The sequence below is a fragment of the Triturus cristatus genome, chromosome 3_2 (assembly GCF_964204655.1).
Source record: "Triturus cristatus chromosome 3_2, aTriCri1.1, whole genome shotgun sequence".
Lineage (NCBI taxonomy): Eukaryota > Metazoa > Chordata > Amphibia > Caudata > Salamandridae > Triturus > Triturus cristatus.
This window is the reverse complement of record NC_140584.1, coordinates 1,233,764,152-1,233,792,074: the sequence shown is the minus strand read 5'-3', so window position 1 is coordinate 1,233,792,074 and position 27,923 is coordinate 1,233,764,152.

Sequence of the window (27,923 nt, the reverse complement as noted above, 5' to 3'; positions counted from 1 at the left end):
CCATTTTTTATCAATATTTCCTCTAAAGCTGTGGATCTACAGTTAATCACTATGCAATCCCCATGTATTGTTTTGCGTAGGGGGTCAATCCATCCCACTCTTCTGACAAACGAAACGTCATGATAACTGGAATTTGTGAAATCAGAGTTGCGAGATAGCCAATGGCACACTTTATTTTTCAGTTGGCTTGTGATTTCTTTATTGTTATCCGCGAGCTTAGGGGCATTTGTTAGAATTGCCACATAAGGGCAACACTCAAGTGGAAGATCCACATTCACCTGATTAGGGTAGTCAAGTGTGTCAGTGGCTAATGTGTTCAACTGTCCATGGTTTGATTTATCATTTGCACTCGGGGGGGGCATCCACCCTTGCCCTCGATTTACTGAAGGTGCAGGCACCTACTGCTGGTTGACAGCCTTGCTGCAAATCTCTATCTTCAGCCAGACACTTCCCAGGTCTATGACCCTTTTTTAAGTGGCATTTTCTGGTGTCGGCCTTATAGGTGTGGAACGGTCTAACAGAGAGAGTTGGTAGTGCCGCCATTACTCTAGCTCAGTGCAGACTTGCTTCAACAGTTATCAATAGTTGACAGCATTTGTGCACTCCGGAGTCAGACATAGCTGAACCCTCAAAGATGGAATGAATTCAGCCGCCCAGCCAATTGTCTAGGATTGTTCAAAAATCTCAACAGTAGCAGAAGGCACTGAGATGTTGAGGCCCTCTGACTTATAAATGTTTATGCGGATCCTGGACATCCCCTCAAATTCCTCCATCTCTTTTAGGAAGTGGGGTAGGCTCTCATGAGGGTCCTCTAACTTGTTCATTATGTCATCTGCATACAGGCTGATTTGGTGTGCTTCCCCGCCAAGAAGACTTCCCGGGATCATTTCTCACTCGCTGCACAAAGGGTTCGATGTATAGAGCTTAGAGGAATGGTGAGAGAGGGTAGCCCTTCCGGGTGCCCTGAAGATTGGGAAACTCTCAGAACTATGACCGTTCCGCGGCTACTGGAGACCCATAGATGCTCAGGAGCCAGGATCGAAACCTTTCCCCTAACAAGAAGTGCACCAGTGTCACTGCCAATTTGATACCTGACTAAAATTAACATTTGAACAAAAAACAAAGGCAAAGTATTTGGAAGGGATGGGACTTTGTTAGAAGGCGACCTCAGGGGAGCCCGGAGGGGGCCCTGACTGTCCTGAGACCCACCCTCAAGGTATCGTAGCCGGGCACTGGCGGGAGATTCCGCAGGGGAGGAATCTCGTACCTACGATCGTATACTTGGCACCACACGACAAAGAGACACCACACCGAGGGTTCTTAGGATTCAAGCTTTATCAAATCGAAGTGGTAGGATCTTTATGATCAGCAAGGCAGATATTTACAAGCAGAGCGTGGGCTCACAGAATCTTGGCGGGGGTAGGAGGTAGCGGGACAGTCTTTGGGGGGATCGGATCAAATGCAGGAGCGTACCCGGTGCACAGCTCACAATCCTCGAGCTGGGGGATACGCTTGTCGTCGTGGGGTCCGGCGGGACCAAAGAGAGTCAGGGGGAGCCGCGAGTCACTCAGCAGGCTCAAGCACCAGTTCGGAGGTCTTACGATCTTCAGGGAGCCGCGAGTCACTCAGCAGGGCTCAAGCACAAGTTCGGAGGTCTTACGTTCTTCGGGGAGCCGCGAGTCACTCAGCAGGGCTCAAGCACAAGTTCGGAGGTCTTACGATCTTCAGGGAGCCGCGAGTCACTCAGCAGGGCTCAAGCATAGGTTCGGAGGTCTTACGTTCTTCGGGGAGCCGCGAGTCACTCAGCAGGGCTCAGATGTTCCAAGGCGAATCTGCCGGACAGTCCCAGAGCACCCCTTGTTATAGGTCGACCCCTCTTTGATGTCCGGAGTCTGTGCAGGCAGGGGTCTTGTCACCTGGGGGTCGCTTGTCGAGGTTTCCTGCTATTGTCTTTTGATCCTTTCAGGGCCGGGTCGGGAGGAGTCCCAGACACCCAGCAGGCGTGGAGCCAGCCCTCAGGGAGGCCTCAGGGCCGATCGAAACCCATCGTCCCAGGGGAGATCAGAGGTGCGATAGAAACTGCTCCTCCCTCTCTCATCCCCTGGAAGCGTGATGTCCTCCAGCCGGAGTGGCGCCTCTAGGCCCGGGTTGTGCTGGGGCCGGGCGGCCATCTTGGTGCACGAAGTGGGCACGCGTGCCCGGGGTGGCCGAAAGGAGAGAGGCCATGGACGGGGAGGCCCGGGCTGCGTGTGTGTGTTCTGGTGGGAAGGATCGGCTGGGCCGTGTGCTTGGGGTCCCTGGTACCAGGTTAGGTAGTGCGAGGACAGGAAGAGCCATGCTATGAGGCCGGGTCTAACACGCGTCCCCCCCAGCTGAAAGCCGGAGAGAACTACCCATCATCTTGGGGGGTTCTCTTCGCTGAGGCGGAAGAACCGGGAGAGGCCGTCCGCGTTGGCGTGGTCCGTACCAGGGTGATGTTCTACGGTGAAATCCATCCCCTGGGGGGAGATTGACCACCGCAGTAGCTTGGGGTTTTCTCCTCGCATCTGCATGAGTCATCGCAAGGGCCGATGGTCGGTTTGTACTTTGAAATGGGTGCCAAACAGGTAAGGGCGCAGCTTTTTGAGGGCCCAGACTACGGCAAATGCTTCGCGCTCAATGGTGCTCCACCTCTGTTCTCTGGGCAACAGCCGCCGGCTGAGGAAGGCGATGGGCTGGTCTAGGCCTTGGTCATTCACCTGGGACAGGACGGCCCCAATGCCATGCTCGGAGGCATCGGTCTGGACTACAAACTCCTTGGAGTAGTCGGGAGCCTGGAGGACGGGGGCCGTGCACATGGCCTTCTTTAGGGCATCGAACGCTTCCTGGCAGGCAGTCGTCCACTGCACCCTCTTGGGCTGTTTTTTGATGTGAGTTTGGTGAGGGGGCCAACCAGGCTGCCATACCCCCGGATGAATCTTCGGTAGTAGCCAGTGAGGCCCAGGAAGGCTCGGACCTCCGTTTGGGTGGTGGGTGGTTCCCAGGCTAGGATGGCGTCGATCTTTGGCTGTAGAGGGGCGACCTGACCGCTCCCGACCTGGTGCCCCAGGTAGACTACTGATCCTTGCCCAATCTGGCACTTGCTGGCTTTTACTGTGAGGCCTGCCTGGCGCAGGGCGGTTAGCACTCTCCGGAGGTGCTGGAGGTGCTCACTCCATCCGGAACTGAAAACAGCGATGTCGTCTAGATAGGCCGCACTGAACTGTTCCATCCCGGCCAGGACCCTATTCACCAGTCGCTGGAAGGTGGCCGGGGCATTTTTCATTCCGAAGGGCATTACGCGGAAGCGATAATGCCCATCTGGGGTGGAGAAGGCGGACCGCTCCTTGGCTTCCTCTGTGAGCGCAATCTGCCAGTATCCGCAGGTGAGGTCGAATGTGCTGAGGAACCGGGCCGCCCCGAGTCGGTCAATGAGCTCGTCGGCTCGGGGTATGGGGTGGGCATCGGCCCGGGTGACGTCATTGAGCCCCCGGTAGTCCACGCAGAATCGGAGCTCGGGGGCGACACCGGGGGCCGCTGCCTTCGGAACTAGGACCACGGGACTGGCCCAGGGACTATCGGATGGCTCGATCACCCCCAGGGTCAACATCTTCTAGACTTCAGCTTGAATGTAGGACCGGACTCGGTCAGGGACTCGGTAGGCTCGGTGTCTTACTGGCGGGCTGTCCCCGGTGTCCACGTCATGGACACACCAGTCGGTGACTCGGGGGATCAGGGAGAAGAGGTCAGAGAATTGTCCTAGGAGCTGGCGACAGTCCACTTGTTGCTGGTCAGTGAGGGATGGGGAGAGGTTCACTCCCTCTACAGAGCCATCCTTCTCCTTGACACACAGGAGGTCCGGGAGGGGATCGGACTCATCTTCGGCCCCATCATCGGTGGCCAGCAGGAGGCTCAGTTCTGTCCGTACGAAGTGAGGCTTGAGGCGGTTCACGTGTAGGACCCGCAGGGGATCCCGGGGCGACTGGACGTCCACCAAGTACGTGACTGGACTCTTCCGCTCAATCACTTTGAAGGGCCCGGTCCACTTGTCCTGGAGGGCGCCAGGCTTCACGGGGGCCATGACCCATACCTGCTGGCCCGGCTGGAACTCGACCAGAGTGGCATTCTGGTCGTACCAGCGCTTCATTTCTTCTTGGCTGGCCTCCAGGTTGGCCTCGGCCAGCTTTCGGAACTTCCTGGTCTGGTTCCGGAGGGCCAGAACGTATTGGAACACATCTCGTGGGGGGGTCTGGGGTGCTGCCTCCCACCCTTCCTTAACCAAACTGAGGGGCCCTCGGACGGGGTGCCCATATAGTAATTCAAACGGGCTGAACCCCAAGGACTTCTGTGGGACTTCCCGGTAAGCGAACAGGAGGCAGGGGAGCAGGACGTCCCACTTACGCCGGAGGGGTTCTTCTAGGCCGTGGATCATCCCCTTCAGAGTCCGGTTAAACCTTTCTACTAGGCCGTTCCCTTGGGGATGGTACGGGGTGGTGAACTTATAGGACACCCCACATTGTTGCCACAGGGACGTCATGTATTTCGAGATAAAATTAGTGCAGCGATCGCTCACGACCTCGCGGGGAAAACCCACCCGGGAAAAGATCCCCATCAGGGCTCGGCCCACCACGGGAGCCGTGACGGTGCGTAGGGGGATCGCCTCAGGGTATCGGGTGGCGTGATCCACTAGGACCAGAATGAAACGGTGACCTTGGGAGGTGGGGGGATCCAGGGGCCCCACGATGTTGATTCTGACTCTTTCGAATGGGGTACTGACGACCGGGAAGTGTTGGAGGGGAGCCTTGCGCTTCCCCCCACTCTTCCCACTAGCCTGGCACGTGGGACAGGACTTGCAGTGGGCTTCTACAGCTACTCTCATCCTAGGCCAGTAAAAGTGAGTCACGAGACGGCTGTAGGTTTTGTCTTGACCCAGGTGGCCGGCGAGGGGGACGTCGTGGGCCAAGCCCAGGAGGAAGTCTCGGAAGCGTAGGGGTACCACCAGCACCCGGCCGGATCCTAGCTCCACCGACTTCTGCTCACTGTACAAGAGGTTAATCTCCCAATAAACTTGGTGTGTTCCGGTCTGGTCGCCTGCGGCTTGGCCCTCGGCCTGGTGCCGTAGTCCGACCAGGGAAGGACAGGTGGCTTGCTCCCGGCAGAACTCCTCCCGGGTGGGCCCGCCCTCGTGGCGCCACGGGGCCAATTTGGCCAGATCGCTTAACTCGGGGACCGGGGTGGTGTCGGAGGGTTCGTCGCTGGCGACTGACCCTCCCGATGGGGGGACGGGAGGACCCTCGGCGGGGACTGCTCTGACTCCCTCGGTCGGGGGGTCCTCGACTTCCCCCAGGGGGGTGAGTCGGGCGGACCTAGATCGGGTGGTGGCGCTCACCCACTCGGGGAGTCCCATCATCTCTAGGTGGGCCTTGCGCTCGACGTACTTCCAGGCAGAACTCTCCAGGTTGTTCCCTAAGAGGCAGTCGACCGGCTGGGAGGTTCTTACGGCAACCCTCAGTTTACCTATCACCCCTCCCCACTCAAACGGCACCAGGGCTACCTGACACATACTCTCTCTATTATCTGCGGAAATTACAGGGCAAAAGACGTTGGGTAGGATCTGCTCCTCGGGGACTAAGTGCCTGAGGACACCGGTGATGCTGGCCCCGGTGTCTCGCAGGTCTTCTATCTGGTGGCCATTGATTTTGACGAACTGCCCGTACTTCTTCGTGTTGGAGGGCAGGAGGCTACCAGGGACCATCTCTCTGTCTCCCAGGGACACTAGGGCCATAGCTGCGGGTTCCCACTCCCCGGTGTCCTCAACCTCCTCCCCCAGGGCTACGTTGGCTATCTGTCTAGCAGGGTTTGCAGCAGGGGGAACCTGGGGGGCCATGGGGCACTCCGGGTCATTGGCGTAGTGCCCGGGCCTTTGACAACGGAAACAAGTGATGGTTACCCGGTGCCCCCGTCTCCCGGGGGGTCCAGAGACTGGTGGGGGGGGCGCCGGGAAAGGTGGAGGTTGGGCCTTCGGGGGACTCGACTGGGACTCTCTCTGCCCTCCCTGGTTCCCTCCCCCTCTCTGGCGGGGTGGTCCCTGACTGGCTCGGGGGTATTCTCCTACACTGCTCCGGGGGACCCAGGTGTTGGTCCAGCGGTCTGCTTCCACAGCCAGCTTCTGGGGATCGGTGAGTTTGCTGTCGAGCAGATGCTGGCGTAGTTCCACAAAGCAGTTCGCCGCCAGGTGTTCCCACAACATGAGGTCGGTGAGTTCCTCGAGGGTGGTGACCTTGCTGCCCTTAATCCACCCATCGAAGGCCCGACTGAAAAAGTTTACATACTCCACCCAGGTGGTGCCCGGGATCTTCCTGCAGTCCCGGAATCGCTGACGGTACATCTCTGGGGTGAGGCCGTACCTAGTGAGGAGAGCCTCTTTAATGTGGCTGTAGGAGGTCTGCAGGGAGAGGGGTAGGTCAAGCAGGGTGTCCCTTCCTTCGCTCAGAAACCGTCCCCACAGCCCTGCCCCCCAGTCCTTCTGCGGGACCCGATGAGAGGTCATGGCGACCTCGTAGGCCCTGAACCATTGTTGAATGTCATCATTTTTATAATATTCTTTGACCACGTCCTTGGGGATGTGGACCTTCTGTTCCGCCGGGGAGGTCGCCTCTCGGTTCCCCGGGGGCCTCCCTTCCTCGTTTCTGGCTTTGAGCTCGATCTCCTTCAAGCTGCGTTCGTGCTCTAGTTGAAGCTTCCTTCCTTCGTGCTCCCGTTGGAGCTTCTTCTCCTCCAATTCGCCTTGTACGCGCATTTGTTCTACTGCTAGCTTTTTTTCTGCTAATTTCAATTCGCCTTCGATTTTGAGTTTGGCTAACTCGAGTTCGTGATTGCGACTTCTCTCTCTGTCTGCGAGCTCTTCCGGGGAAAGGCCCCCGTCTGGCATGAAGCCTCGCACCTGATTGCTGCTGCTTTCGCCTTGGGTGGGTTCTGCTTCGTCATGTCGCTCCCCCATGCCTTCTGGGCGAGAGGCCCCGGCATCCACCCGAGCTTTCAGTGCTTTCTGCAAATCTTCTTTGGTGTTGAGACCGGTGGTAGCAATTTTAAGTTCTTTGCAGAATTGCTTCAGTTCTTTGTGCGTGTATTCTTCTAGTTGTTCCACCTGGAACACCCTGTTGGTGTTGGTTTCTGCGGGGCTCATGGCGCTTCCTTCTGCCATCTTTGTCGGTAGTGTGTCAGTCGTTCACGGTACGATCTCTAGGTTATGGGCCCGAATCCCGTCGCTTGCCACCAATGTTAGAAGGCGACCTCAGGGGAGCCCGGAGGGGGCCCTGACTGTCCTGAGACCCACCCTCAAGGTATCGTAGCCGGGCACTGGCGGGAGATTCCGCAGGGGAGGAATCTCGTACCTAGGATCGTACACTTGGCACCACACGACAAAGAGACACCACACCGAGGGTTCTTAGGATTCAAGCTTTATCAAATCGAAGTGGTAGGATCTTTATGATCAGCAAGGCAGATATTTACAAGCAGAGCGTGGGCTCACAGAGTCTTGGCGGGGGTAGGAGGTAGCGGGACAGTCTTTGGGGGGATCGGATCAAATGCAGGAGCGTACCCGGCGCACAGCTCACAATCCTCTAGCTGGGGGATACGCTTGTCGTCGTGGGGTCCGGCGGGACCAAAGAGAATCAGGGGGAGCCACGAGTCACTCAGCAGGCTCAAGCACCAGTTCGGAGGTCTTACGATCTTCAGGGAGCCGCGAGTCACTCAGCAGGGCTCAAGCACAAGTTCGGAGGTCTTACGTTCTTCGGGGAGCCGCGAGTCACTCAGCAGGGCTCAAGCACAAGTTCGGAGGTCTTACGATCTTCAGGGAGCCGCGAGTCACTCAGCAGGGCTCAAGCATAGGTTCGGAGGTCTTACGTTCTTCGGGGAGCCACGAGTCACTCAGCAGGGCTCAGATGTTCCAAGGCGAATCTGCCGGACAGTCCCAGAGCACCCCTTGTTATAGGTCGACCCCTCTTTGATGTCCGGAGTCTGTGCAGGCAGGGGTCTTGTCACCTGGGGGTCGCTTGTCGAGGTTTCCTGCTATTGTCTTTTGATCCTTTCAGGGCCGGGTCGGGAGGAGTCCCAGACACCCAGCAGGCGTGGAGCCAGCCCTCAGGGAGGCCGGAGGGCCGATCGAAACCCATTGTCCCAGGGGAGTTCAGAGGTGCGATAGAAACTGCTCCTCCCTCTCTCATCCCCTGGAAGTGTGATGTCCTCCAGCCGGAGTGGCGCCTCTAGGCCCGGGTTGTGCTGGGGCCGGGCGGCCATCTTGGTGCACGAAGTGGGCACACGTGCCCGGGGTGGCCGAAAGGAGAGAGGCCATGGACGGGGAGGCCCGGGCTGCGTGTGTGTGTTCTGGTGGGAAGGATCGGCTGGGCCGTGTGCTTGGGGTCCCTGGTACCAGGTTAGGTAGTGCGAGGACAGGAAGAGCCATGCTACGAGGCCGGGTCTAACAGACTTCCAGCTCGGTCCTCGCCAAAATGTGGAGTCCATGTTAGCCATTTGTGTCCATGAGGGGTCGCTTCCCCTTCTCGGCCACGGATGGCGTCAGTCTTGTACCCATGATTAAGATTTAACCTCAGTCTCTCAGTCTGTGTTTCCTTGGGTCAGGTCTCCAGCTACGCTCTCCAATACTGCCTTTCTGTCTTGGGCCATGATGGCTGAGTCTGTCCCTGCGAGGCCTCTGCCCTGAGAACTCATTTTCCATTGGGATCGTCGACTGGGTCCGGTTCCTGATCTCGCCTTGCTCCCAGAAGACCCCTCTGGTGATCCAATCTGAGGAAGGTCGCCTGCTGCTTTGATGGAGCACAGTTGGTGGGATTTCCTCTTCCCAGTTAAAGATCAGAAGGAAAGGGTGACCCCATGAATATGAGGTATTGTGTTCTCAGAGGTAGGCAGTCAGTGGGCGGAATTCCCTCCGCTTCTGCAGTGTGATCGCTGAGAGGTCCTGGAAGAGTTGAAGTGGATGGCCACGAAAGTGTACCGTGTTGGTACCTCTGGCCTTACAAGGAATGCGCTCCTTCAGAGGTAAGCTATGAACATATGCCATAAAGTCTAAGGGGGAAGGTGCGCTGCATTTGGTGGGGGTTACCCGGTGAAGTCTGTCTAATCTAATGTCAAAGGCATCTGTATCTGTGCAAAGAGCTCCGCAACATATTCCTCCACATTCTCTGCCTCTGCAGCTGTTGGGGCATTCCTGATTCTGATATTGTTCCACCTTGATCCATTTTCGAGATCCTCCACATGGTCATGAAAATCTATCTGTTGATTCATGAGGCAAATTAGTTCCTGTCTGAGCTGCTCAGTTTTTTCATCCCTAGTGATCTCATGGTCTTCTAGGGCATCCACCCTGTACCCTAAGTCTGAAATCTTTTTCCGTATCCCCTGCAGCTCTTGTGCCAGTTCTTGATCAACTTTAAGTCCTCCCTCAGAGAAAAGAAGAAGGTCTCCATGTGTCCTGGTGACTGGTGCATCTCCCCTTTCTTCATCTCCCAGGGGCCGAGGGCCAGTGGAGGGGCCAGGGTGGTCCACCGAGGGGGGGCAGGTTGTTTGGCAAGCATATCCTTCAGTAAGTGATCTTTCTTAGCGGGGGCATTGCCATACCCGCTCCTGTAGATGCGGGGCTGCTGTTGCAGCAACACTGCCATGTTTGGATGTGCCCTGCTGCTTGCTCCTCAGTGTTCAACAGTGTGGAAGTCCAGTGGAGTAAGTCCCGACCCCAGTGAGTCAACGGGTGAGTCTGTTTAGGCAGACCCAGGTGCAGCAGGCCCTCTGGTCATGGCTATACTTGACGATATCCCTTCAATTAATCCTAATGGAGGGGAAACATGCTGCCCTCTTTGCTACATGCTATGTGATTATGCCTTGGCTGTGTAATTGCACCCACCAGCCTGCCCCCCACAGCTGTTCAGCGTGAACCACTCAACAAATACTGTCATACCTGGGGTAGTTCATGTAGGCCCCAGTGGTTCCCCTCTGAGTGCCAGTTCTGTGGTGTGGGACCCAACAGACTATGGGCGAGAACACCCCTAGCACCTTTCATCCTCTTCAAGCTCTTCTGTGGCTCGCACCTTGCTCTCCGGGTGAGTACCTCCCTGTGTGCACCTCTGTGGGGTGCTGAATGCCAAGTAGGGTCCATGATGCCATGTGGGGCACTTTCTTTGCCCGCTAAACTCCTTGGGCCTTTCTCTCATTAGGGGGAGTGGCCCTCACACTCTCTGCTGCCTGGATTTGCCATCCTTTGGCTTGGTGAACACCACCTTCATGGCCTGTTCTTAAATCCTGAGTGCTTTCAGATGGGACCTCAGGCTTCAGCACCCCACGACACCATCTGTGAGTGTGCCGTGTCAATGGTGTGTCTGTAAGGACCTTTCCGCTGCATGGCCCTGCGCATCAATCACGCTAGCCACTGCGCCCTCTCTCTCCTTCTACGTAGATGCACCTGGCAGGGCTGCCCGCTCTCAGTGCCCCTCTGTCATCTGATGGGCCGGTGGTGCTTGTGCCGCCACTGACTGCCCATCTTAAAATTGGGCCCTCTGCTCACCTGCCACCCGATGGCACAAAGTTCGCTTGCCTCCTTCGGCCTCAGGCGAGCACCACACTCCATGGTTGTCTCCACAGACCGGGTGCCTCCGCAAGGTCCTAGAGCTCCTTAGGGCTTTAGAACTTCAAATGCCCCTCCGGGAGGCTTGGGTGCAAAGGATTCACTGAGCTTTTGCCAGGGCTGGAGCGGAAGGACTGTAGTGTGCGTCTGCTCAATCCCCTATCTTGGCCATACCCGTAACCCACTTCATTTTTTTAAACAACATAGCGAGGACCCGCAAGTGTATATGTGTGTGGGAGGGCTGAGTTAGACACATACACAGCCTGCTTATACCTGCATAAGGGTTCACTCATGCTGCAATACCATGTGAAGTCTGATGGGCTAGGACAGCTGACTCGAGCAGGCTCTAGAGCTCCTGGACAACCAAAAGGGCATGACTGCAGCACCAGTTGATCATCAGGCAACAAAACTGGCTCCATCCTGTTATGTCATCCAGTGAATGCTCCGCAAAGTTCTTCCGCTCCTCCCCTTCTCAGTAAGGAGACTCATGGTCCAGGCATTAATCCTCTCTCGCCTCGACTATGGAAATGCTTTGTGTCTAGGAGCTCCAGGGGCGACTACAAACAATCTGCAAGTCGTTCAGAACTGTGCTGCACGTATGCTTTTTAAGATCCCCAACAACCTCTCTGCAAAACCTGCCTTGAAAACCTTGCACTGGCTCCAGATTGCGGGTAGGATAACATTCAAGTCCCTATGTATTGCTCATAAATCCTTCTGGAAAAAAGGCCACCCCATCCTCCAATCCATCATCTCCCCTTACTTCCTAAACATATGACTCCGCTCATCCGGTCTCTATCTAGCCTTGGTTCCCAACAGCAATAGAATGAGAAGTGGTGGCCGGTCTTTCTACTACACTTCTGCTAAGCTTTGAAACACTCTTTCCCTCCATTTATGTTCAGAAGCCAACCTCCTTCCCTTCTGTAAACTTTTGAAAACTTGGTTTTTCCAAAACCCCACCTACTAACCTGCTGTGACCTGCCTTGCCCTGTCTTTCTGCTAGTGCTGGGATGCCTTTGGGTAGCCATATGCTCTACAAATACTCCTAACAATGACAGTGCTCTGTCACCAGAATTGATCTGCACCGAGCCATGGGCCCGTAAGAACAGATAGTGAGGAGCAGTGGAGCAGGCCTTGGGGTGGAGCTGTAGCTATTTCCTCACCACCCCCCAAAGTGGACCCAAAGGTTAATGGCCAAAGAAAACACACACACAAATGCAAGTCTCATGTAGGACTGGGGCGGTATCACACTGTGTGAAAAGCCACCGCAAACTGCTCACCTGAAAATTTCTGATGAGATGCTGCCCTACCATAAAACAACAAAGGAGTGGCACAATGAATAGGGGCCAAGGGGCACTTTGCTGCTTCTAAAAACAACCCCTGCTGCCCCTGGTCTAGAAGCCCTTCAAAAGAGAACAGGAAAATTACAAAAGTAAATAAATAGAGGTGGGGAGCCATGCAGAACAAAAGAAAGCCACGTAACCACCATGCATAAAGATGAGGCGCAGCATGCCATGCTGCCAACAAACAATCCCAGACTATTTAAGTAAATAAACATAGGTGGGCATAGGGAACAGGAATTTACCCAAGAGAAGAGTTACCATTAACAGTGAACTTAAATGGCAGGGCAAATGACTTAACATAAACAAGCATTCACATATCAAAAATAAACAACCGCGGGGGCTGCAGGGGAGAAAAGAACCTGACAAGCAGGAGGGAGGAGGAGGCAGCTGCAGCCCGAGGAGAGTGAGCGAGTGTTCACATATGTGAAGAGCTGGTCAAAATATAAAAAAACTTCCATATCTTAAAGTAAGATAGGACAAGTGGAAGAGGACAAGTCCTAGGGGCGAACCATGGGAGTCAACAATTCAGAAAAATGGTGAGACAAGCAGGATTTATTATCCAATTAGAAACATTTTTCAAAGGACACTGACAAAAGTCAATCAGAAGCTGGAGGCGGGCTGTAAGCCCACAGATTGAAAACAGCATGTGGAGAGACAGTTCATGTGCTGCCAAGGCTCGACCTAAAAAGACAAGTTCAGCGACTTCTGTAGTGTGGCAGAAACTGGTGATTCAATATATCCTAGGGTGCAGGTCTCATGGTGATGGCTCTTGCTGTGTAGAGCAATGTGTTTGAGCCTTCACTATTTGTTTTAAAAGGAGAGCTAATGGTTGCCTATTAGCACTGCGATAAAAGAGACCATCTGCACTTCAAAGCTGATCTCTGCTCATTCCGTCTTGACTGACGCGCTTTGAATTCTTCTAAGAAAACAAGGCAGAAAATGACAAATTGAATTGCGTGCAATTGCATTTATATATAGCGTGTATTACCCATTAGGAGCAGCTGCAAGCATTATATAAAAGCAATAAAGGGGAGAACTTTTTTAATAGGTTTGCAGTGGTTCTGTATCCACCAGACAGTCCAGACTTTTCTATAAATACCATTGTATCTTGCATTCTGTTGGGACAGAGGAGCTTTGAGTTTTTCCCCTAAGATATGCGTGTAATGGCTAAAAGAAAATATCCTGGAAAGTGGTTTTAGTATATAGGGTAATTGGCAGCACTTTGTTTCAGTGGTTGCTGGTAGAAGGCACCAGCACTTATAAATAGAGCCAGTGGAATTATATAGCAGTGGATGAGCTCATTTTACAGCAAGGTTGGCTAAATTATGAGGCAAGAGTAGCTATACTATGCCATGTAATGTAGCAAATTTTGTGATAGTATTCATTATTTCATCATTCTTATACATCTGGACTAAGATTTAACTTCACTAGTACTACTCTACATCCAAATAAGAGAATAAGGGCCATATGTAGGAAGCCCAATACCGGTCGGTAACGGCTGATTTTCGGTAAATATCCCGTTACCGACCGGTATTCAGGCTTTTGGTATGTAGGGGGCACATTTCAGGATTCGGTAATTTACCGAGTCGGTAAAATTACCGATTCGGTAATTTTACCGATTCGGTAAATACCGAAGCCTGAAATGATATGTAGGGGGAGTGTGTGGTTGTTGTGGGGATTCGTTATTTACCACCAACTAAAAGTTGGTGGTAAATGACGAATAGCTGTAAAAAAGCATTTTTTTGCACTTTGAAGTGTGCAATGTGGCAGACATACATGCCCTTAGGGCATGTATGTGTGCCACATGTGCACACATGCAGGAATCAGGGGTGCAACAGGGTGTCACTGTGACACCCTGCCAGCCTTGATTGTGCTCCCCCCATTACCGAATCGGTATTTACCGATTCGGTAATGGTAACTGGCTTCCCATTGATTCCTATGGGCCTCCTGGCCCATAGGAATGAATGGGAAGCCAGTTACCATTACCGAATCGGTAAATACCGATTCTAAATTACCGACCCATTCCGAATCGGTAAATATTACCGATGGATTACCTACATATCATTTACCACTTCATAAATACCGAATCGGTAAAATTCGGTATTTATGAAGTGGTAAATGTTAGGCTACCTACATATGGCCCTAGGTAACTACTGATGACAAGTTATTATTTGCGTAAGGCCTTCAAATGTAAATTGTTGGAAGGCGGACCTTGGGGAGTCGGAGAGACCACCCAGAGGGGCCCCCACACTGTACGAAGTAGCCGAGCACTGCAGAGAAGCCTCCTGGGAGATCCTTCTCCTATTATGTACTAGCACAGTAACACCACCACACAGGACTCAAGGAGGTTGTCTCAAGACGAGCAATTCTTTATCAGCACGTTACAGGATCAATATTTACACGAAAGGGGATCAAGGGATCCACAAAGGTCTCAGTGTCTCGTTAGAAGGGAAGGGGTAGCGGGACAGTCCTTGGCAGGAGCTTGGTACGAGGGTACCTGGGGCCCAGTTCTTATCCTCAAGCTGGAGGGCCTCCGGAACTCGGAGGGGTCGAGCCGCGACGGCGTCAGCAGGGCTCTGGCGTTCAGTTCGTGGAGAGCCGCGACCAGGTCAGCGGGGCTCTCAAGATGGTTTCCGCTCAGCTCGAGCCGCGACGTCGTCAGCAGGGCTCCGAGGGAGGTTTCAGCGAGGTTGGGCCGCGACAGCGTCAGCAGGGCCCCGATGTTCCGGGGGGCTTCAAGGGTTCAGCAAGAAGGAGCCGCGACGCAGTCTGCAGGGCTCGTGGTGGTTTCAAGCAAGAGTTCTCCTCCGTAGGGTCGGCCGCGATTCAATCAGCAGGGCTCTCGACTCCGGGATACAACTGCCGGTCTGTTGTGGGGTCGCCCCAGATATAGGCCTGGAGCCCTTTGAAGTCCGGACCCTTGCGCCCGGAGGGGCTGAGAGGCCGGGTTGGGAGCGGCCAGACGCCCAGCAGGAGAGGCGCCGGGCCCAGGAGAGATGGAGGCCGATCGGACCTCGGTGTGTGGGGACGGTTGGGGGTCCCATCGATACCGCCCTCTGCCAGGGCGATGAGGTGTTCACGTGATACCCCCTGGCCAGTTCTTGGTGCCTCAATGTCTGGGCCTCGCTGGGGCCGAGGCCGGGTTGAGCGGAGTCAGGGGGACTGGTGTGCAGGGTCACGTGGCAGGCAACAAAATGGTGGAGCCCCGAGGTGTATGCGACCTCGTGCGGCTCGAACGTGTGGCCCGTGGAGGCCAGGGCGGGGAACGGGCCCAACCCCAGGGAAGTCAGGACCACGCCACGAGGCCGGGTCCAACATAAATCATCACAAGTTGCTGCATTTTCAGTAAGTCATCATGACCCATTCAATCTGGAAACATATTTTTCTGGTTAAATCTGTATTATGTGTCAAATGCAAATCCATAATAATGCAAAAAAGGCTGGGCCCACATCATTTCATAATTCCAGTGGCATTACTTATTAGTGGTTATAGGGTCTTAGAAAATGGTACCACATGCCACAGGCAGCTGTTCAGTGTTGGACCTGGCCTCGTGGCGTGGTCCTGAACCCTCCTACCAGACCAAACGGGGGCCACCCCAACCCTTCGGGGTCCCCATGGATTGTACCCCGCTACCCGCACCAGCCTTCGCGACACGGCCTGCCCCGGCCTCGGTCCCCGCGAAGCCCCAACATCGAGGCACCAAGATCTGACAAGGGGGGGTCGAGTGGCCACTCCACAGATCCCGGAGGAGGAGAGTTTCGATGGGGCCTCCAGCCGTCCCCCAACGCCTGGTTTCGATCGCCCTCCGGCCTCCCTGGGTGCTGGCGCCCCCCCCGCTGGGTGTCTGGACTCTCTCATCCCGGCCCCTCCGACCCCCCAGGCGCGAGGGTCCGGACATCAAAGGGCTCCAGGCCTATATCTGGGGCAGCCCAGGACCAGGACGGCAGTTGTATCCTGGAGTCCAGAGCCCTGCTGATCGAATCGCGGCTGATCCTACGGAGAGAGACTCATTGCCTGGAACTTGGGACTCGAGCCCTGCTGACTGCGTCGCGGCTCCCCCTTGCTGAGAAGAAGACCCTCACGGAACATCGGAGCCCTGCTGACCTCGTCGCGGCTCGACCTCGCCGAAGTAACCATCGGAGCCCTGCTGACCTCGTCAGGGCTCGACCTCGCCGTAGTAACCATCGGAGCCCTGCTGACCTCGTCGCGGCTCGACCTCTCTGAAGTAACCACCGGAGCCCTGCTGATCTCGTCGCGGCTCGACCTCACCGAAGCAACCCTTCGAGCCCGGCGGACGACGTCCCGGCTCCCGGAACCCCCCAGCTCAAGGATTGAGAACTGAGCGCAGAGTATCCCCGTACCAGCCTGGTACTGAGACTGTCCCGCTACCCCGTCCCTAAAAGACCCTGAGACTCTTTTTGGATCCCTCGATCCGCCTGTAAATATTGCCACGGGAACCGGCCGTGAATACCGATAAAGACTTGTGAGAATTGATACCAGTGTTGAGTCCTGTGTGGTGGTGGGGTTGCTTGGCTGTCACGATTATAGGGGAAGGACCTCGCCCAGGAGGCTTCCCAGCGGCGCTCGGCTACTTCCCTACGGAAAGGTGGCTCTCGGGGTGGTCAGTCAGACACCATCTGACTCCCCAGAGATCGCCCTTCTAACATTGGTGGCCAGCGGTGGGATCCGAGCCAGACGCAAATCGTACAGCGAGTAACTCACCCACTACCTACCCAGACACAGAGTAACCATGAGCAACCAAGAGACCACCCCAACCGCGGAGTTCCAACAAGAATGGTTGGAGGAATATACCCATAAGGAACTAAAACAGTTTTGTAAAGACAAAGGCATTGCGACCACCGGATTAAACTCAAAAGAGGACCTGCAAAAAGCACTAAGGGCCTGGGTAGAGTCCGAAGCGGCTTCACCCCAAACCGAAGAAAACCCGGTACCAAACGTGCACCTGCAACCAACCGCAGCACCAGCAAATGGGGGAAGGACCAGCATGGAGACCGGCCTCTCCCCAGAAGAGATACGAGAACGGGAGAGGGTCCGGACCCATGAGTTAGAGCTCGCCCGACTCCGCCTGGACGGCGAACTCCTACTGGCCGAAAAAAAATTGGCCCTAGAACAACTGCGGTTGCAAGAAGAAATAGAGGAGAAAAGCGGCACCGAGAACTGAAAGAGAGGAGGCTAACCCTCGAGCATGAGCGGGGCCTTAAAGAACTTGAAATTAAGTCCAAAAATGGAGAGACCGGCACCCCCGGAAACCGGGACACCCCTCCGCCGGCCGAGGCGAAAGTACATATCCCCAAGGATGTCGTCAAAGAGCACTACAAAAACGACGACATCCAACAATGGCTCAAGGCCTACGAGGTGGCCATGACCGCCCATCGGGTACCCCGAAAAGATTGGGGTGCCGGCCTATGGGGACGGTTCCTCAGCGAAGGCCGAGACACCCTGCTACAGGTCCCAGACAAGGTGATGACCTCTTATGACCATATGAAGGAGGCCCTGCTCACCCGCTATGGTCTCACCTCAGAGATGTACCGCCAGCGCTTCCGGGACTGCAAGAAGCTCCCCGGTACCACCTGGGTGGAATACGTAGACTTTTTCAGCAGAGCCCTGGAAGGGTGGATCAAGGGCAGCAAAGTCACCTCCTACGAACAGCTGTTCGACCTCATTGTATGGGAGCACCTCTCCAACAACTGTTTCATCGAGCTGAGATAGCACCTCCTCGACAGCAAGCTGACCGAGCCGCGGAAGCTCGCTGTCGAGGCCGATCGATGGGTGAACACCCGGGTCCCTCGGAACTCGATGGGGGAGTACCAACGGCACACCCCGGGGCCCCCCCGCCAGCGCGGCGGAGGAGGAGGATCGAACAGGAACAGAGACTTTCCAGCCGGACCGCCCCGGAGTCCTCCTCGGGGACCGCCCCCGAACCGCACGTCCCCGTCCCTCACCCGAAGAGGGGCCCCCCTAGCCCGACCAGGGCCTCGACTGACGGTGACATGCTACAACTGCCAACAGCCAGGGCACTATGCCAGTGACCCGACCTGCCCCGTGAACAGACGAGCCGGGACCACCAGGCCTCCCCCCTGCCAGCTGGCGGCCGCGGCCCTGGGGGAAGGGGGAGAAGAGGAAGAGAACTACGACGCCGGGCCAACCGCCGCCATGTTCTTGGTATGCCTGGGCAGCCGGGAAATGGTGCCCCGGGCCCCCATCCCGAGCAACACCCAGAAGTACCAACAGTGGGTCACCATTAATGGACGCCGGGCCGAAGCCCTCCGCGACACCGGAGCCAGCGTGACAGCTGTCCGCTGCCACTTGGTGACCCCCGAACAGATCCTGCCTAATGTACTGTGCCCCGTCCGGTCGGCAGACAACACCGAGAGCTTGTGCCAGATGGCCCGGATTCCCTTCGAGTGGGGGGGAGTGTCGGGCATGCTGAAGGTGACCGTCCGCGACGACGCCCCCGTAGACAGCCTCCTTGGGAACGACCTGGAAAGTTCCCCCTGGGCCCAAGTTGAGCGCCGAGAACATCTGGGAATGCTGGGATTGCCCGAGTGGGTCTGCGCAACCACCCGGTCCATGACTGCCCGGGCCATCCAGCCGAACATAGCTGCTCCCCCCGAAGAGCCAGAGTGGCCCGAACCACCACCTCCCTCCGTCGAAGAAGAAGCCGACGCGGAATCCGGGCCACCCAAACTCACCCCGGACGAGGTCGCCGCGCTCGGCGACCTCCCCGAACTCGCCCAATGGCGCCAAGACGGTGGCCCCACAAGGGAACAGTTCCGCCAAGAACAGAAGACCTGCCCCTCCCTAGAAGGGACCCGACAGCAAGCAGCCGCCCAGGCCACCGGAGACCAAACGGGGACCCACTGGGTCTATTGGGACAATGACCTCCTCTACAGCGAGCAGAAGACCGCAGAACTGGGGGCCAGCCGAGTGCTGGTGGTCCCCCTCCGATTCTGAGACTTCCTCCTCAATCTGGCGCATGATGTGCCCCTCGCCGGGCACCTGGGGCAAGACAAAACCTACAGCCGCCAGGTGACCCACTTCTACTGGCCCCGAATGCGGAAGGACGTGGACAATCATTGCCGAACATGCCCGACCTGCCAAGCCAGCGGGAAAACTGGGGGAAGGGTCAAAGCCCCTCTCCAGCCCTTTCCAATAGTAAACACCCCATTCGAGCGAGTGGGGATCGACATCGTGGGGCCCCTGGACCCCCAAACCTCCCAAGGACATCGCTTCATCCTCGTCCTGGTCGATCATGCCACCCGATATCCTGAGGCCATCCCTCTCCGAACAGTGATGGCCCCCGTGGTGGGCCGGGCCTTGATGGGAATCTTCTCCAGAGTGGGGTTCCCCCGGGAGGTCATGAGCGACCGAGGCACGAACTTTATCTCGAAATATATGCGGTCCCTGTGGCAACAATGCGGGGTCACCTACAAGTTCACCACCCCGTACCACCCCCAGGGGAACGGACTAGTCGAACGATTTAACAGGACATTGAAAGGGATGATCAAGGGCCTGGAGGAGCCCCTGAGACGCAAATGGGACGTCCTGTTGCCCTGCCTCCTGTTTGCCTATCGGGAGGTCCCGCAGAAGTCTCTGGGGTTCAGCCCCTTCGAACTCTTGTACCGACACCCTGTCTGAGGCCCCCTCAGTCTGGTCAAAGAAGGCTGGGAGACTACCGTCCAAGATGCTCCTCCCAACGTCTACCGGTACCTCCTGACCCTGCGGAATCAAACCCGGAGAATCCGGGAACTGGCCGAAGCCAACCTCGAGGCCAGCCAGGAGGAAATGAAACGCTGGTATGACCAGAACGCCTCCTCCATCGAGTTCGAGCCAGGCCAGCAGGTCTGGGTCATGTCACCCGTTGACCCCTGTGCTCTCCAGGACAAATGGACCGGGCCCTTCAAGGTGGTAGAGAAGAAGAGCCCCGTCACCTATCTGGTCGATATGGAGTCCCCCAGGAACCCCCTTCCGGGTTCTCCACGCCAACAGGCTCAAACCCCACTTTGCCCGAACAGAACTTAGCCTGCTGATGGCTACGGACGATGGGGCCGAAGACGACTCCGAACCCCTACCCAACCTCCTGAGGACCTCCGAAAAGGACGGCTCCATAGAGGGAGTCATCCTCTCCGCCACCCTGACTTCAGAGCAGCGCCAAGATTGTCAAGGACTGCTGCATCACTTTGCTGCTCTCTTCTCCCTCACTCCCGGAGTCACCCAATGGTGCGTCCACGACGTTGACACCGGGGACAACCCCCCCGTGCGACACCGCGCCTACCGAGTCCCCGACCGGGTGCGGGCCTGCATCCACGCCGAGGTCTCCAAGATGTTGGCCCTGGGGGTCGTCGAACCTTCCGACAGTCCATGGGCCAGCCCTGTGGTCCTGGTGCCGAAAGCTGCCGCCCCGGGCACCACCCCGGAACTCCGGTTTTGCGTGGACTATCGGGGATTGAATGCCGTCACCAAAACAGATGCTGTTGGAAAACCCCTCCCACACTAGAAGGGGTGGTGGTGGTCTTCCGGACACACTGTGGTAGCTTGGCTCGAGTGGTCAGGAATCAGGCTCCGTGCTAAGCATACAACATACCCAAACAATAACCATGCGTGCATCCGTTCCAAAAACGACTCTACACCGTAAAAATTATGAAAATAACTTTCTTTATCTGCTTTTTCTCTTAGTTGCTGATTGGAGAAAATAAATAACAATCACAATATACAAGCTTTTTAGAAAGTGCAGGACAAATAAATACTGGCTTACTGATTCAATAAATAGGGGTGATCATAAATACTGAAGGCATAAATAAAAGTGCAATACAGACAGGCAATTAAATATTCTGAGGCAATAAATACTGTAACCAATAAATATTGTGCATCAATAAATACTGTGGACCAATAAATACAGTGGAACAATAAATAGGTTAAATACAATAAATACAGTGCCCCTAATAAATACTTAAAAGCTGACAGTGACACTCATGGAATCAGATCACTTTTGAATTCCTAAGGGCTGATTTGGCCCAGGCACAGCTTGTGGGGATGTGGAAGGCTTGGGGGTGTCTACTCCCTGGCTTGGTCAAGGCTGAGGCCTAAACTGAGGTAGATAAAGGGGGAAAATACCAGAGACCTGGCTCTCTCTCTCCACACAACTTCTCTAGATTAGTCCCAGTTCACCCCTGGCACAGTCAGGTTGGTTCCAGCACCTCCCTAGCCCCTTAGAGCAGTCTCTCAGGTCTCCACAGGGCCTTAGGCGCCCTCTACTCCACTTACTGCCCTTTTTCTGATGCTCCGACGCCGCTGGAGTCGTATCGATGCCGTGAGGCGGTTCCGGTTCGATGTCGGCGGCCTCGACACAATGTCAGTTCTTTGACGACGCCGGCAGGCGGATCCGGTCTCGATGTCAGCGGCCTCGGTTCGATCTCGACCTCCGATTCGATGGCGTCGGGCAGTCTTACTCGATGTCGACTTCGGGCGGCTCCGGTCCGATGGCGACCTCGGTTTCGATGACGTCGGCCGGCCTTGCCTCGATGTCGACTTCCGGCGGCTCCGGAGTGCGATCCTCACTCCCGACCTCCGGTGCTCCTCACAGGTTTCCGGCGACTCCGGAGTGCGACCTCCACTCCCGACCTCCGGCACGATTCTCACAGGTTCCGGCGACTCCGGAGTGCGATCCTCACTCCCGACCTCCGTTACCCTTCACCTCGGTCTCCGACGACTCCGGAGGGCGGACTCCACTCCTCCGATGACGCCGCTCACTCGACCTCGGGTGACTTCCTCCTCGACCTCTGGTATTCCTCACGACCTCTGACGGCGCCCTCTCTCGACCTCTGGCGGCTCCGGGTACGACGTCTGCTTTTCCAGTCAGCGCCGCTTCTCCACCTCGGGCTCCAGGTCTTAGGCTACTCGACGTCGGACTTCAGGGAAACCAGCTTCCAGGTCAGGATTTTGCTGTTCTCTTGTCTCTAAGGCCTGTTCCTGCTGTCCAGGTCCTCAGGATGGTTTTTCTGACTTCTTCCCACACAGGGCTCTAGGCTGGGCTCCGTCAGTAGGGACTAGTATCAAGGGTGGGTTTATGGACCCCACTCCAGGCACAAGTTTCCACCCCTGCTGCTTCACTCCTTCCTCCTTCACGTTTGTGCTGCTCACTCTTCACCAGTCAGGTGCCAACTGCCAGCTCCAACTGCCAACTCTCTGTCTTAGCTTCCCAACATTCTAAACCGCCTCCAACTGTCACAGGGTTCTGGAATGTTCTGGAAGGTGCTAGCAGGTTCCAGTGGATGCTGGTGATGTCACAGGTGGCCACCATTTTGTGCTCCAGGCCCTCAGACAGAAGTTTTCAGGGGTAGCTAAAATGGCTCCCTGAATCTGCAGCAACACTAAAAAGTCTGGTGGTTCCCAAAAAGGAAAAATTCAAACAGGGTTTGAGGCAAAAGTGGGACAAAATAAATAATGATGAGGAGGGACCACCCAAAGGGCTGACAGGTCTAACAGATGCCCATCCCATTCCTCGGGCAGATGAACTGATCGAACGCCTAGGAGCAGCCCGCTACCTCAGCACCTTTGACCTCACCGCCGGATACTGGCAGATCGGGCTCACCCCAGGCGCCCAAGAGCGTTCTGCTTTCTCCACCCCCGATGGCCACTACTACTTCCAAGTGATGCCCTTCGGCATGAAGAATGCCCCGGCGACCTTCCAAAGACTGGTGAATAAGGTACTGGCTGGGCTAGAAGCGTTCAGCGCCACCTACCTGGACGATATTGCGGTGTTCAGCAGCCACTGGGCCGAGCACCTGAGGCACCTCTGGGAGGTTCTGACCGCCCTCCAAAGGGCCGGACTCACAGTAAAAGCCAGCAAGTGTCAGATAGGCCAAGGATCCGTAACCTATCTGGGACATCAAGTGGGGAGCGGCCATGTGGCTTCCCTCCAGCCAAAGATCGACGCCATCGTGGCCTGGGAGCCCCCAACCACCCAAACCGCTCTGAGGGCCTTCCTGGGTCTCACGGGCTATTACAGGCGGTTCATTCAGAACTATGGAAGCATTGCAGGCCCCCTCACGGAGCTCACATCAACGAGGCAACCAAAGAAGGTGCACTGGACGCCCCTCTGTCAGGCGGCCTTCGAGACCCTCAAGACAGCGATGTGTACCGCCCCCGTGCTGCAAGCCCCCGACTACAGCAAAGAGTTTGTGGTGCAGACTGATGCCTCGGAGTACGGAGTCGGGGCGGTCTTGTCCCAAGTGAACTCTGAAGGGGTTGACAAGCCGGTGGCCTTCATCAGCTGGCGCCTGCTGCCCCGGGAGCAGAGATGGAGCACCATTGAACGGGAGGCCTTCGCCGTGGTGAGGGCCCTCAAGAAGCTCAGGCCCTACCTCTTCGGCACCCACTTCCGGGTCCAAACCGACCACCGGCCCTTGCGGTGCTTAATGCAGATGAGAGGCGAGAACCCGAAGTTGTTGCGATGGTCCATCTCTCTGCAGGGGATGGACTTCACTGTAGACCATCGGCCCGGCAACGACCACGCCAACGCCGACGGCCTGTCCCGCTTCTTCCGCCTCGGCGAGGAGAACCCCCAAGGAGATGGGTGACTCTCCCTGCCTTCAGCTGGGGGGGACGCCTGTTGGACCCGGCCTCGTGGCGTGGTCCTGAACCCTCCTACCAGACCAAACGGGGGCCACCCCAACCCTTCGGGGTCCCCCTGGATTGTACCCCGCTACCCGCACCAGCCTTCGCGGCACGGCCCGCCCTGGCCTCGGTCCCCGCGAAGCCCCGACATCGAGGCACCAAGATCCGACCAGGGGGGGTCGAGTGGCCACTCCACAGATCCCGGAGGAGGAGAGTTTCGATGGGGCCTCCAGCCGTCCCCCAACGCCTGGTTTCGATCGCCCTCCGGCCTCCCTGGCCGCTGGCGCCCCCCCCGCTGGGTGTCTGGACTCTCTCATCCCGGCCCCTCCGACCCCCCAGGCGCGAGGGTCCGGACATCAAAGGGCTCCAGGCCTATATCTGGGGCAGCCCAGGACCAGGACGGCAGTTGTATCCTGGAGTCCAGAGCCCTGCTGATCGGATCGCGGCTGACCCTACGGAGAGAGACTCATTGCCTGGAACTTGGGACTCGAGCCCTGCTGACTGCGTCGCGGCTCCCCCTTGCTGAGAAGAAGACCCTCACGGAACATCGGAGCCCTGCTGACCTCGTAGCGGCTCGACCTCGCCGAAGTAACCATCGGAGCCCTGCTGACCTCGTCGCGGCTCGACCTCGCCGAAGTAACCATCGGAGCCCTGCTGACCTCGTCGCGGCTCGACCTCGCTGAAGTAACCACCGGAGCCCTGCTGATCTCGTCGCGACCTCACCGAAGCAACCCCTCGAGCCCGGTGGACGACATCCCGGCTCCCGGAACCCCCCAGTTCGAGGATTGAGAACTGAGCGCAGGGTACCAGCCTGGTACTGAGACTGTCCCGCTACCCCGTCCCTAAAAGACCCTGAGACTCTTTTTGGATCCCTCGATCCGCCCGTGAATATTTCCACGGGAACCGGCCGTGAATACCGATAAAGACTTGTGAGAATTGATACCCGTGTTGAGTCCTGTGTGGTGGTGGGGTTGCTTGGCTGTCACGATTATAGGGGAAGGACCTCGCCCAGGAGGCTTCCCAGCGGCGCTCAGCTACTTCCCTACGGAAAGGTGGCTCTTGGGGTGGTCAGTCAGACACCATCTGACTCCCCAGAGATCGCCCTTCTAACATTCAGACATTCTGAGTAAAATATTCCAGGCTTAGTGCTCTATCTCTGAAGGAAGGCCAGCTAAGACAAAAGCACTGATTATTATTATTGTGCAAGATTTGTAGTGTGCACAGCTACCCTGAGGGGTCTCCCAATGTAAGAAAAGACAAGATGAGAATCTCAGTGTACAGCTAGAAAAGCCATCTTGAAATTCTTACTTAAGGGTAAGTAAGGAGTTGCAGTTCTTGAGAGCAACCAGAAGAGAGTACCAGATTCGGGCCCTGATGGGCAAACATCATCCGAGCAAGGCGATACCTGGTTGTTGCGAACATAGACTGGTTGGAAGATCTCAAGGCACAGAGGGTGTCACTAGATCTTGAACATGTGAAGGAGTCGAACCAAGTCGGGCCCTGAACATGTAGCACAAAGCTTTGAATTAATACCCTGATCAATCCTAATCCAATGCAGGGCATGAAGCAGAGGAGAGGCCAAGGCATTTCTAGGTAGCCGGAAAAGTAGACGAGCTGCCGCGTTCTGAATGATTTGTAAATGACAAATCGAATATTTATCAGTGCCCAAGTGCAGTACATTGGTATAACCCAGTCTAGACATCACCAGAGCTTGGTTTACGGTTCTTTGGGAGGCCGGAGTAATTAGCCAAAGGATCGTTTTGAGTCACTTGAGAACAGAGAAGCAGGTGGGAGTTACCTTGGACAGCTGTGGGTTCAGGGTGAGCTTGTTGTCAATAATGAAGCCAAGATTCTTGACCTTGGTCACAGGAGTTGGTATTGGCCCAAGTGAATCCAGCCAATAATTAGATCCCCAGAACTCCGGTTTGTTTCCCAGAACCAAGACCTCAGTTTTAGCACCTTTAAGCTTCAGTGAGCTATTATTCATCCAGAGGGAAACATTCCTCAGGCCTAGATGGAGTAAGGAGATATCTTGATGTTGAGCAGCTGATAACGAACAGACAATCTGGGTATCATCAGCGTATGAAAAGAGAAGGAGCCCTGACTTCTCAACAACATCTGCCAACGGACGAACATAAATGTTGAAGCACAGTAGGCTCAAGATAGATCCTTGAGGAACACCCAAGGACAGAGCTGAAGTCTTAGACAGCTACTCCTGAGGCGGAAGCCGGGGGTGACGTTCCTTAGTTTTAATCCTTTTAATCTTTGCCTATTTTGCACTTTGTTGATATAAAAACGAATTGTTGCTTTTTTTTTCACATTGTAGATTTTAAAAACAAACGGTGTTATTCTAGCTACGCAGTTGATCCTAGCTGTCTCTGGGCTTTGGGACACTCTCCTGCGCAGCGGAGCCAGTGCTGTTGTAGGGAGGGCCATAACTTTGCCGCCATCACCACCCACGAGACACTAGGCCACGCCCCTAACGCTAAGCCACGCCCCCTCCATTTCCTCATAACAATGCTCACTCTCCGGAAGCGCAGCGGACGTGCGCAGCGGGCGCGCCCTCAGCACGCCGAAGACACGCCTAAGACTAGCCCGTCTGTGCCCGTCCGGGCCAGGACGGGGCACGGGGCAGAGGACTTTTTTCTACCCACTCTGAAAAGACTGGTAAGATCCCCTAGTCAATTAAGAGCGCTACGCCCGATCACGAACATTAGGTGTACAACGCTCGAACTCCACAAAACCGGAGTCACCTCTTGCCCAAATTGCAACCTTGCCCTTACCATTCGCCAACCTTATTCTGATGCTATGAGGAGGCACAGGAAACGCAAACAGCCCTGTAACGCTGTGGCACAAGAATATTTACTCTATAGTACTAACTGCCGCTCACTACCGAAACACAAATTAGACATTTTTAACCTCCTATTGGAAGATAAACCTAGCGTACTCTTCCTGACAGAAACGTGGCTACATGAGAGTGCTGGCCCAGATGTTGCTACTGCCCTCCCCGCCAACTATGCAATCATTTGAATAGATAGAAATAAACAACTAGGTGGTGGAATTGCAATCATTTTCAACAGAGACATGAAATGTACGTTAGAACCAGCCGACATTCCTAACTGCGAAGCCGGCTTTTTTAAAATATCGTTGAACCCGACCTTTACGATGTCTGGCCTATTGATATACCGGCCCCTGGCAATCCATCCCAATGGGCGTCAAATCTAGCCAAATATATTACTCCGTATTATGTAGCCTCCAAAAATTTTTCACTTATAGGTGGCCTTAATTTACATCTTGATGACCCTTCTATACCCTTTTGCTCAAATTTGTTAGATGATCTGACGGCCCTTAACCTGACCTTAGTCAATTTTGGATCTACCCATAAAGCGGGCCATTTACTCAACCCCATTATTTCTAATATCAACGAGCTAAAATGGCATGACACCATCCCCATTTGTTGGTCAGACCACCATCTAGTAAAATTTAGCATTAATCTCCCAACTACCACTAGTATACAATCGGTTTTTTCAGCTACATCCAGGAAAAACTGGAAATTACTGGATATGGCAAAACTTAACTCTGCACTCCATGAAAACCCTCCTACAAAAGGTTATAACATGGATAGCGTAGCAGCAGCTACTCAACAATGGCTTAGTGACGCCGCTGATCATTGCTTACCCACCCCTCATATTAAAGGAAACAGACACCGTCACCCTGCCCCATGGTTCAATGACCTTTTGAAGATTGGGAAATCGAAATGTAAGGCGCTTGAGCGTCAATGGCGTAAAGATTACGCCCCTGACGCAAAAAAGACCTACCATGTAGCCAGAAATTTATACCACACTTCTTGCGCAAAAGCGCGAGCTCTGTTTGTTTCAAACACCATCATGGAAGCTACCAATAAGCCGAAAACTCTGTTCAATAAGGTTAAAGAACTTGCAGGTGCACAAACCACAGCTACGGCTCCTCCTCTTAACACTCATCAATGTCAAGATCTAGCCTGCTTTTTCACCGAAAAAATTGAGAAAATCTTTAGGGACATTAAAACAAATAATAATGAACCATCCCCTACTACTGACATGGAATATGCTCCCTCCTGTGAGAACACCCTGGAATCTTGGCCTCCCATCACGGTTAACATACTGAAGATCATTTTTAAAACCAAGTAATTAAACAACTGGACGATCGCTCCCTGGAAATCATTGTGGATACACTCAATTCTTCGTTAGAATTTTCCACAGTTCCGGCCCTTTGGAAACACGCCATGATAACGCCATTGCTGAAGAAGCCCTCAG